Genomic DNA, 9907 nt, shown 5'->3' on the forward strand with positions numbered 1-9907 from the left:
ACCCACCCTACACCCCAAAAAAGAACGAACAAACTTTCAAAATTATACCGAACTCCTTGGCCAGTTAGAAGTTATATTTAGTAGACGGGTAAAATTGTCCAAAAGTTGAACACATCCGGAGCACATAACAGCCTACGTACCTGTCATCAGTCCTGGAACTTAAGAGAGGCAAGTTCAGAAGAGTCTTCTATGAGTCTCACTCTTTTTTTGAGAGAGAAAGGGGGGGGATTAATTTTACACGAAATATAGACATGAGTTCCACAGATTCGACCAACGTCTTACCTCCTCAGCTGTGCTAGCAACTACATCAAAACCAATGTAAGCAAAGAAGACCGTTGCTGATCCAGCAAGCATTCCATTAATTCCGTAAGGGAAGTATCTGAAAGTAAAGAACAAAATTTCAGCCAGTATCCATGCTAAAAAGTGGGAGCAGGAGAACTAAGACTTGAGCTTCTGTTACCCCTCAGCAACGCTATAGCCCGCCCATCCAGTCTTAAAGCCAACATATGCACCACATATAATGACAAATAACATAACACAGACATTTAAAACCGTGACAACAGCTTGTACAAATGAACTCTGCAGGGATAGATTAATGAAGTAACTTAGCAATCATGAACAACAATGGTATCAAAAGCAATAATAAAATATAAAATTTTGAATGAAGAAGCATCACTACCTCCTTTATTCCCACACATAGTAGCCCTGTAACTATGAATACTAGAATTGCAGCGCATGGATCAACAACAATACCAAGACCAGGAATTTGAGCACGTGCTAGGAAAGAAGGCAAACCGTCTTGTCCTCCAAAAACCAAAGCCTGAGATAGTTATACAAGGCAAAAGATTCCATAACAATATATATTGATGTAGGAGAAATGATTACAGCTATTTGCCCATAAATAAAACATCACAAAACTTTCTGACATAAGCCAGCTGTAAGTATATAACTTCAAAAAGAAGGTGTAGCAGGTTTTTTTTTAGGACTTATGAGGGTTTCTTTTTCCTCAACAAAGAAGATTAGACATTTATCACCATTGAGTAAGACAACCCCTTCCAATATAATATTGAAAGTGAATTCTAACAACCTAAAAGCTTATGAATAGCTCACTTACACAGATAAGTCATAAACAGAAAGGTGAAGGGCGCATGGAAGCTTAGTAATGAAGTCTACATACCAAGTTTGGGGTTAGTCCTCGTGCAACAGCGGATCCACCAATTGTATATTCCAAAATTAGGGCCCAACCAATCAACCAAGCAACACTGGAGGAGATAGAAATGACTTCTTGTGTCAAATACTATTTTAATTGACAACCCTGAGTATCATATTTCTAGTTATCAGTATGTCTTTGAATAATAGTTACTAATCATCGATCTCAATTTATCATGCAAAATGAATTAAAAAAACATGATAACTGTCAAATACTATTTTTAGTGGTATTACTAATCATCGATCTCAATTTATCATGCAAAATGAATTTAAAAAAAAAACATGATAACCAGCATCAGAGAGAAATAAGGTTAATTGATAAAAGTTTCAGATACTTACCCTTCTCCTACACAAATATACGAATAATGATAGGCACTTCCTGCAGAAGGGCAACGACCAGCAAGCTCAGCATAACAAAACGCTGAAAGTGCAGCAGCTATTCCAGCTATTAGAAATGAAATTGTCAGAGCAGGTCCTGAATGTTCTCTAGCAACCGTTCCAACCAGGACATAGACTCCAGCACCTATTGTGGAACCAACACCTGAGCAAAGTAATAGAAATATCATGTTAGAGCCTAAACTATAAATCAACAACAACAACAACAAAACAGAAAAAAAATTCCTTCACTAGGTTAGAAACAATAAAACTTGACAACAACTATCAAATCTAAGGGCTAAGAATAGACAAGAAAATTTCCATGAAAATTAAGATCAATAGGACATCAACCAGAAAAGATAAATAGGTCTTAATGGAAAACACTTAAACAAATCAGTAAAAAAATGCAAATATAAGAAGGAATGATTGCATGATGTCCATATTGTGAGCCAATTTGCTTGTACTGTATTTCTGGCCACGTTCTAGTCTGCAGCACGTCATAGCACCAATGGATGCACTTGTACAACATAATCAAGATGGTGCTCAGTTACCTTGATTTAAAAGGATGTAGTTTAGCTTTGGTAGCACCAACAAGGACTAGAAAGATTATCCTATAGCTATCATACAAAACAGGGAAACTTTGGAGATGTCTGCAGATAAACCTAATTCATCCATGGATCCGTACTCCACTTATATCTAGTTAATTAGTTAACCTAATCCTTATATCTAGTTAATTAGTTAACCTAATCCCACAGGGAAATCATGAACATTTCTTACTCCATCAGAGAAAGAACCAAACTTGTGAGAGTAATTTTTGCAAACCACAGAGTTCAGACAATTCAGGTTGTTATCTTAACCTTTTATACTAGTGAGAAATGGTAAAGCTGATTACAGGAAGAATAGATACTCAGAAGGGTATTGTTTAGCATTACAATATATCAATTTCATATTGCTTGCAGTTTTAAGGATGCCATTTATTATTTCTAGCAGTCAGCTACGGGGCAGGACAAGAAATAACTAGTACCAGACAAATTTGGCGCCCTCGTATTAGGAATTAAAAAAGAAGTTTCCTAACCACTTGGCATCAGAATTTTTATCGACGTATATAAACTTTACAATAAGAAGTAGTCTTAAAAGGTGGAATCAAAATTATATTGTCATCATTTCTGCAATCAAAGATCTAGGCTCCTTAATGCAATCCTTGTTAGTCTAAAGTGTAGACCCAAAGTCGAAGCCGGAGCTGGAATCAAAACAAGGAAGAAAAACTACCCCGATTGATCCACGGTTGACCGCAAGTCTTCGGCGGTCGACCGCGAACGTGCACAGAAGCTGAGAAGAGCCTGGAACTTAAGGCGGTCGACCACGCGGACCCTGTAGGATTTTTTGTCTCTGTCGTCTGATACGGTCGATCGCGACTGGTGTGCGGTCGACCGCGCAACGGTCGACCGCGACGCAGTCAGCCTGTTTCCTAAACAGTTTTGGATTCTGTTTCTATCAGGACTCTATATATACCTTAAACGTTTTTAGGGTTAAAAAGACACAAAAAAGAGCATTTTTTTACTGTAGAAAGAGAGAGAATCTCAGAGAGATAAAACCCTAGTTTGAGAGCTTGTAATTCTTCTTCAATTAATAAAGGAATTGTGTGGTGTGCCTCCCGAGGACGTAGGTACGTTGTCTAACCTCGTTAAATCCGTGTGTTCGTGTCCTTTAATATTTCTATAAGTTTTGATCTTTATTTGTGTTGAATTTTTTCCTACTTTCCTATTTTCAACACAAGGTCCGGAAGAGTAAGGGTTCGATTGATTGTTTCGAATCCCCAACAACTGGTATCAGAGCTTCGTTCAGCAATTTGTGTGAAAGTCATGGCAGAGGAAATCAAATCTAAGATCGAGAAGTTTGACGGTTCAGACTTCGCCTACTGGAAATCGCAGATGAAGGATTATCTGTACCAGAATGACTTGTATCTCCCGTTGATGGGCAAGGATAATGGACAAAAAAAAAGAGTCAGATGGTGATTGAGAGTTACTAGATAGGAAGGCTCTAGGGCAAATCCGTTTATCGCTCGTCAAATCAGTAGCCCACAACATATTGAAGGAGAAGACGACGGTGGGGCTTATAGAAGCGCTCGCAAAGATGTATGAGCAACCGTCGGCAGCAAACAATGTGCATCTCGTCAAGACTCTTTTCAACCTCAAGATGACAAAATGATGGTCCTTCACGATGCACATCAGCGAGTTCAACGCAATTGTTGATCAGCTTATCTCCGTAGACATCACGTTCGATGACGAAGTGCAGGCCCTTCTACTACTATCGCAGTTGTCGGATAGTTGGACAGGTTGTGTGACGACAATCAGCAATTCAGCGGGAAAGGAAAAGTTAAAGCTGAGTGAGGTGGTTAGCATGATTCTATCCGAGGAAGTTAGAAGAAAATTATCCGAATCAGAAGGTTCGGGTTCAGCCCTAAACTTCAAGCAGAGAGGCAGAAACCAGAAGAAAGGAATTCAGAACAGGAATCGGTCGAAATCAGTGAAGAAGAGATCAAACTCGAAGGTTAGGCCTATCAAAGGGAAGTGTTGGAACTGCGACCAAGAGAGCCATATGTCCTCAGTCTGCAAGAGTCCAAAGAAGGATACGGGTGAGCAGGAGGCTCATATCGTGTAGAATGCATTGATCCTTGCTATGGATAGCGACTCGAATTCTTGGATCATTGATTCATGAGCCTCTTTCCACGCCACTGCTAACAATAAGCTTCTCCAGAATTATGTAGCAGAAGACTTTGGGAAAGTGTATTTTGAGAATAACGAGCCCTGTAATATTGTTGAAAAGGGTGAAGTGCAGATTCAAATGAAGGGCTTTAAATGGACCTTGAAGAACGTTAGACACGTGCCGAAGCTGAAGAGGAATCTTGTTTCGGTGGGACAGCTTGGAGCAGAAGGCTATGTTTTGATATTCACAGGGGATTCGTGAAAAATCTCGAACGATACGATGATAGTTGCTCAAGACAATAAACTAGGAACTCTCTATCTCACCTTACATGCGAGTGACACCCTCACAATTGCAGCTGGCAAAGAGAGTATAAATCTGTGACACAACAGGCTAGGGCACATGAGCAAAAAGAGGATGAAGATTTTACATTCACAGGGAAAGCTAACCGAGATCGACTCTATGAAAGTCAGTTTGTGAAGACTGCATCTTTGAGAAGCAGAAGATGTTTAGTTTTCAGAAGGGTGGAAGGCCACCTAAGGCTTGGAAACTAGAGTTGATACATAAAGATATATGGGGTCCAGCCAGTATATCTTCTTTTGACGGTTCGAGATATTATGTCACCTTCATCGACGATCACTCGAGGAAGGTATGAGTCTACTTCATGAAGTACAAGTCAGAGGTGTTTGGAGTCTTCAAGAAGTGGAAGGCAATGGTGGAGAACGAGACAGATCTGAAGATAAAATATCTGAGATCAGACAATTGTGAAGAATACGAGCTGGAGGAGTTCAAGAGGTTCTGTGCTACGAATGGTATTCGTTTAGAGAGGACTATTCCAGGGACGCCGCAACAAAACGGCATTGCAGAGAGGATGAACAGGACCTTAACAGAGCGTGCCAGGAGCATGCGATTACATATAGGTCTGCCTAAGATATTTTGGACGGATACGATGCATACGATAGCTTACCTTATTAATCACGGGCTATCAGTTCCATTAGATTTTAGGACTTCAGAGGAGGTTTGGAACGATAAGAAGATAAATCTCTCACACTTGTGGGTATTTAGTTGCGTGACTTATGTTCATACCAGTGACCATGTCAGAGACAAGTTGGAAGCTAAGTCACAGAAGTGCACATTCATTGGATACGGCATTGATGAGTTCGGGTATCGTCTTTGGGATGAGAAGAATAGGAAGATCATCAGAAACGGGGACGTGATATTCAATGAGGAGGTGATGTACAAGAACAAGGAAAATGCTAAGGATAGCCAAAGCAGTGGGAGTAGCATTTCAGATACAGATGGATCTGAGTACATGGATATAGAAGAACTTCCAGATAAGGGTGATGATGTTTGTTCTGATCAGAGAATGGAGAAAGCTCTCGGTGCAGAAGAAACTACCCAGGACGTGAAGCTTAGGAGGTCATCCAGGATACCCAAACCAAATCTTAAATATCTTTTATCTCTTGATTACTTATTGTTGACAGATAGCGGTGAACCGGAGTGCTATGAAGAAGCTATGCAAGTGAATGAATCTCAGCAGTGGGAGCATACGATGCAGGAGGAGATGGATTCTCTACTCACTAATGAGACATGAGAGTTAGCACAACTACCTACACAGAAGAAGGCCTTACATAACAAATGGGTCTACCAGGTCAAGCAAGAGAGTGATGGAAGCAAGAGATTCAATGTCAGATTAGTAGTGAGGGGTTTCAACAGCGGCAAGGAGTGGACTACACGGAGATATTTTTTCCTGTTGTGAAGCTCACAACCATTAGAGTGATGTTGAGTTTGGTAGCTGCAGAAGACCTCTTTCTTGAGCAGTTAGATGTGAAGATTGTCTTTCTTCATGGTGACTTGGATAAAGAAATCTACATGAAGCAGCTTGTTGGCTTCATTAAAGAAGGAAAGGAAGAGATGATGTGCAAGCTCAAGAAGAGCTTATATGATTTGAAACAGGCTCCGAGACAGTGGTACAAGAAGTTTGATAATTTCATGCAAAACAATGGCTACAGAAGATGCAATTCAGATCATTACTGTTATTTCAAAAGGTTCGAGTCCAGCTTCGTTATCTTGTTATTATATGTTGATGACATATTGGTAACATGACCATGTTTAGAAGATATAAACAGTTTGAAGAAACAGCTAGCAAAGGAATTTGTAATGAAGGTTCTGGATGCAGCAAAACAGATTCTAAGGATGCGAATCAGCAGGGATGAAGCTGAAGGGACATTAAGATTGAGTCAAGCTGAATATATTGAGAAGGTACTTCAGAGTTTCAATATGCAGAATGCTAAAGTTGTTAGCATACCTCTTAGAAGTCAGTTCAAACTATTTGAGGAGCAATCGCCTAAGATAGATGCAGATAGAAAGCATATGAACAGGGAGTCAAATTCTTCGGTCATTGGGAGTCTCATGTACGCGATGATTTGCACGAGGTCGGACATCACCCATACAGTGGGAGTTATGAGCAGGTTTGCTAGCAATCCAGGAAAGCAGCATTGGGAGGCCGTGAAGTGGATATTACGATACTTGAGAGGAACAAATAAACCACTATGTTTTAGGAGGAAGGAGTTGGTGCTGTAGGGATACGTGGATGCAGACTTCGTCGGTGATCATGATACGAGACGAAGCACCACGAGGTATGTCTATACCTTAGCGTCGACAGCAGTGAGTTGGGTCTCACGTCTGCAAAAGATTGTGATTTTATCCACAACCGAGGCTGAGTACGTCACGGTGACAGAAGCAAGCAAGAAAATAATCTGGTTGAACGGGTGCTTGGAAGAGTTGGATTTGAAGTAAGAGAGAGTTCTTTATTGTGACAGCCAGAGCGCTATACATCTTGCCAAGAATCCAATATATCATGCCAGAACGAAGCACATCGACGTCAAATACCATTTTATACGCTCGCTAGTTGAAGACGGAAAGTTACACTTAATGAAGATTTTGGATAGTCAAAATCTGACATGTTAACAAAGACAGTCACCATTGAGAAACATGAGTTGTGCGCAACTTCAGTTGGCCTTCACGAGGAGAAGATCGAAGGCGGAGCCACACTATGAAGATCGGCGAGATCTTCGGGATATTATTGATTGAAGAAAGAATTTTTCGGGGAGGAGAAGATACATGCGAAGAAGGGGAGAGTTCGAGTGAATTCACTGAAGGCACTTTGGTCTCCAAGTGGGAGATTGTTAGTCTAAAGTATAGACCCAAAGTCGAAGCCTAAGCTGGAATCAAAACAAGGAAGAAAAACTGCCTGTGATCCACGGTTGACCGCGAGTCTTCGGCGGTCAACCGCGAACGTGCACAGAAGCTGAGAAGAGCCTGGAACTGAAGGCGGTCGACCGCGACGGTCGACCGCGCAGACCCTGTAGGATTTTTCTCTGTCGTCTGATACGATCGATCGCGACTGGTGTGCGGTCGACCGCGATACCTGCACAGTCGACCGTCACGGTCGACCGCGACGCAGTCAGCCTGTTTTCTAAACAGCTTTGGATTCTGTTTCTATCAGGACTCTATATATACCTTAAACGTTTTTAGGGTTAAAAAGACAAAAAAAGAGCCTTTTTTTACTGTAGAAAGAGAGAATCTCAGAGAGATAAACCCTAGTTTGAGAGCTTGTAATTCTTCTTTAATTAATAAAGGAATTGTGTGATGTGGCTCCCGAGGACATAGGCACGTTGCCGAGCCTCGTTAAATCCGTGTGTTCGTCTCATTTACTATTTCTGCAAGTTTTGATCTTTATTTGTGGTGAATTTTTTTCTACTTTCCTACTTTCAACACAATGTCCGGAAGGGCAATGGTTCGATTGATTGTTTCGAATCCCCAACAATCCCCTCTAAGAAAAGGGTCAGAAGATGAAAATTTTTGTTGCTGGATGAAATAGTTCGATAATAATACTTTGTTTTACAGTTCACAGAATGAGCATTATCTCTGTTACCAGTAATTTGTTCACAGTTCTTAGTTATGGCGACATTGTTAATTATCATTCTCAATCAGTTTATACAACTGTGAAAACAGATTCACCCGGAAAAAGGGATGCAAAAGTCCTGGCTCGATATCAAACTTCCTAGGAAATCATTTAGACAGAAAAAGGTTTCTAATGGATTCTGAAGGTGATGCAGCTAGAGTCATCCTGCCATTAATTTATCATAAGAATCTATGGAAAAAAAATAGAAATTTACATATTATCATCACATTTTGGTCATCTTCCCATCAAACTGAACACATTGAATACCTAAAAAAGCTCAAAGAAACCCTTTTCAACACAAAGATAATACCTTTCATAGAAAATCAAAATCAAATTTTCACGATAATACCTAACGCAATGAGCTGAAGAGTTGATAATTCTTTGGCGAGCTTGTGATGGCCGCTCTCTGCCCCAGCTCCATCAGAATCTACCCGCTTCCTCCTCATCAAGCTCCGAAACCCTAAGCTGACACCAATCCTCTCCTTCCCTTCGCTAGTTCCCTCATTAAATCCCATTCGAGAACAAAAACAGATAAATTTTTATCTTTTTTATTTTTTTTCGAATTTAGGGGGAGAAACGTGCTTCTCTGGCTCCTCCCCTTCAGTGATTTCCAAAGGGAGCCGAAAAAAGAAGGGGTTTATTTATAGGGCGGGCGGAGGGAGGGGGAGAGAGAGAGAGAGAGAGAGAGAGAGAGAGAGCGAGCAGAATCTGCTGGAATTTCCGCCTACTGTTTTTGATGGGAGATCAGATGATGATCATCCCCCGAATCAGATAATATTTACAAATATGTCCTCTAAATCTAAATATTTGCTAATTTATTACCCTGCGGCTGCGGGCCCGTCGGCGAAAGCGTTAAGGAAAACGGTTTAAGAGGATTAACCCATTCGATTATCATATGACTAAATTATTAAGTCCTTAGATAAGTTTTATTTTAGTCCTTCCCATCATTCTTAGTGTTTGGAAATAATAAATATTTTTACTATTTTCTTTACAAATAAAAGAGTTAGCTCTTATTCCTTCTATATAGAAGTATTAATACAGCCCTCGTTTTGAGGGGGTTAACTCACTTTAACCTCCGTATGAATTTTTTATGTTTAACGGATTAAGAAATGGTTAAGTCTCATTAGCCCCTCATTAATCTGTTGCTAAATGATGCCTACAATTCTGTCTCATTGAGTTAAAATACCCACCAAGCTCATCACCTTATTTTTTAAATGTGGTGGATTCATGGTAAACTTTTGTTTCAACGCTGTCTTACAGTTGTATTACGAGGGAGGGAAAAGTGGGTGATCCTTCATGTAATATTGCTATTGAAATTGACGAGTCATCAAAAGACACACACTTTTGTCTCTTGTAGTAAAAGATTAATTTAGAGTGTATGATGTAATAACCACGGCTCTTGTCAATGATCCTCATACTTCTGTTCAAAATGAGTTTTTGACTTTGTAATCGAGTTATCACTAGTGTTTTTCCTTTGAAATTATAATAAAACAAGGTAAATATTTTTCAACAGATAGTTGTTTGTAGGATTTTACCGTTTTTGCATTTTTTTTTTCCTCCCAAATTTCGTTGAAGATTGATCCGCTCATCTAGAACTTCTAACGTTTCTCTAGTCTGAAAAGATTTCTCATCTTAGATCATCAGGCGTGTTTT

The 9907-nt window shown here is 40.0% G+C and overlaps 1 pseudogene; it reads right to left on the reverse strand.

Moving 5' to 3' along the window:
* Nucleotides 1–8950, reverse strand: part of LOC109849255 — a 13516-nt pseudogene extending 4566 nt beyond the window's left edge.

The sequence above is a fragment of the Asparagus officinalis genome, chromosome 7 (genome assembly GCF_001876935.1).
Source record: "Asparagus officinalis chromosome 7, Aspof.V1, whole genome shotgun sequence".
NCBI lineage: Eukaryota > Viridiplantae > Streptophyta > Magnoliopsida > Asparagales > Asparagaceae > Asparagus > Asparagus officinalis.